Source organism: Triticum aestivum, chromosome 1B, assembly GCF_018294505.1.
Source record: "Triticum aestivum cultivar Chinese Spring chromosome 1B, IWGSC CS RefSeq v2.1, whole genome shotgun sequence".
Classification (NCBI taxonomy): domain Eukaryota; kingdom Viridiplantae; phylum Streptophyta; class Magnoliopsida; order Poales; family Poaceae; genus Triticum; species Triticum aestivum.
In genome coordinates this window covers 47,193,063-47,195,136 of record NC_057795.1, presented here as the reverse complement: position 1 = coordinate 47,195,136, position 2,074 = coordinate 47,193,063, and the positions used below count along the sequence as shown (strand labels likewise).

General features: G+C 49.8%; 4 non-coding genes across 4 annotated transcripts; all 4 read right to left on the bottom strand.

Annotated features, from left to right (window-relative positions):
• Window positions 1-382: 382 nt before the first annotated feature.
• On the bottom strand, window positions 383-501 carry LOC123154345 (5S ribosomal RNA). Its single transcript, XR_006476785.1, has one exon. It is a non-coding gene; the product is annotated as a 5S ribosomal RNA (ribosomal RNA).
• A 296-nt stretch (window positions 502-797) lies between these two features.
• Window positions 798-916, bottom strand: LOC123154371 (5S ribosomal RNA). The gene has a single exon (XR_006476819.1). It is a non-coding gene; the product is annotated as a 5S ribosomal RNA (ribosomal RNA).
• A 296-nt stretch (window positions 917-1,212) lies between these two features.
• Window positions 1,213-1,331, bottom strand: LOC123154581 (5S ribosomal RNA). The gene has a single exon (XR_006476914.1). It is a non-coding gene; the product is annotated as a 5S ribosomal RNA (ribosomal RNA).
• Window positions 1,332-1,626: 295 nt separating this feature from the next.
• On the bottom strand, window positions 1,627-1,745 carry LOC123154944 (5S ribosomal RNA). The gene has a single exon (XR_006477134.1). It is a non-coding gene; the product is annotated as a 5S ribosomal RNA (ribosomal RNA).
• Between the last annotated feature and the right edge of the window lie 329 nt (window positions 1,746-2,074).

The window sequence follows — 2,074 nt, the reverse complement described above, 5'->3', positions numbered from 1 at the left end:
CATCCTAGTACTACTCTCGCCCAAGCACGCTTAACTTCGGAGTTCTAATGGGATCTGGTGCTTTAGTGCTGGTATGATCGCATCCGACATGTTTCCCCCGTCTTCGTCCCTTATCCTTTCCCCTCCCACCTCCACTACAAAGACGATTGTACATTGCTTTGGCCGCTCCCTCTCAACTACGGAGACGAGTTTAACGCGGTTTCCACCCCTCCCTCTCAACCGCACCATTGCACGCTTGCCGCGCCACAACGCCGCCGCTAGACTCGTGAATCGTGAGCACCCAGCTATAACTTACCGCACTCGTGCAAAATAATAAAACACGGTAAATATATTACTTACACGTGCATTTTGTTTTGCAAGCGGCGCAAAAAAAATTAAAAAGGGAATGCAACACGATGACTTCCCAAGAGGTCACCCATCCTAGTACTACTCTCGCCCAAGCACGCTTAACTTCGGAGTTTTGATGGGATCCGGTGCTTTAGTGCTGGTATGATCGCATCCGACATGTTACCCCCGTCTTCGTCCCTTATCATTGCCCCTCCCAGCTCCACTACAAAGACGATTGTACATTGCTTTGGCCGCTCCCTCTCAACTAAGGAGACGAGTTTAACGCGGTTTCCACCCCTCCCTCTCAACCGCACCAGTGCACACTTGCCGCACCACAACGCCGCCGCTAGACTCGTGAATCGTGAGCACCCAGCTATAACTTACCGCACTCGTGCAAAATAATAAAACACGGTAAATATATTACTTACACGTGCGTTTTGTTTTGCAAGCGGAGCAAAAAAATTAAAAAGGGAATGCAACACGAGGACATCCCAGGAGGTCACCCATCCTAGTACTACTCTCGCCGAAGCACGCTTAACTTCGGAGTTCTGATGGGATCCGGTGCTTTAGTGCTGGTATGATCGCATCCGACATGTTACCCCCGTCTTCGTCCCTTATCCTTTTCCCTCCCACCTCCACTACAAAGACGATTGTACATTGCTTTGGCCGCTCCCTCTGAACTACGGAGACGATTTTAACGCGGTATCCACCCCTCCCTCTCAACTGCACCAGTGAACGCTTGCCGCGCCACAACGCCGCCGCTAGACTCGTGAATCGTGAGCACCCAGCTATAACTTACGCACTCGTACAAAATAATAAAACACGGTAAATATATTACTTACACGTGCGTTTTGTGTTGCAAGCGGCGCAAAAAAAATTAAAAAAGGAATGCAACACGAGGACTTCCCAGGAGGTCACCCATCCTAGTACTACTCTCACCCAAGCACGCTTAACTTCGGAATTCTGATGGGATCCGGTGCTTTAGTGCTGGTATGATCGAATCCGACATGTTACCCCCGTCTTCGTCTCTTATCCTTTCCCCTTCAAGCTCCACTACAAAGACGATTGTACATTGCTTTGGCCGCTCCCTCTCAACTACGGAGACGAGTTTAACGCGGTTTCCACCCCTCCCTCTCAACTGCACCAGTGCACGCTTGCCATGCCACAACGCCGCCGCTGGACTCGTGAATCGTGATCACCCAGCTATAACTTACCGCACTCGTGCAAAATAATAAAACACGGTAAATATATTACTTACACGTGCATTTTGTTTTGCAAGCGGCGCAAAAAATTAAAAAGGGAATGCAACACGAGGACTTCCCAGGAGGTCACCCATCCTAGTACTACTCTCGCCGAAGCACGCTTAACTTCGGAGTTTTGATGGGATCAGGTGCTTTAGTGCTGGTATGATCGCATCCGACATGTTACCCCCGTCTTCGTCCCTTATCCTTGCCCCTCCCAGCTCCACTACAAAGACGATTGTACATTGCTTTGGCCGCTCCCTCTCAACTACGGAGACGAGTTTAACGCGGTTTCCACCCCTCCCTCTCAACTGCACCAGTGCACGCTTGCCACGCCACAACGCCGCCGCTAGACTCGTCAATCGTGAGAACCCAGCTATAACTTACCGCACTCGTGCAAAATAATAAAACACGGTAAATATATTACTTACACGTGCGTTTTGATTTGCAAGCGGCGCAAAAAAATTAAAAAGGGAATGCAACACGAGGACTTCCCAGGAGGACAC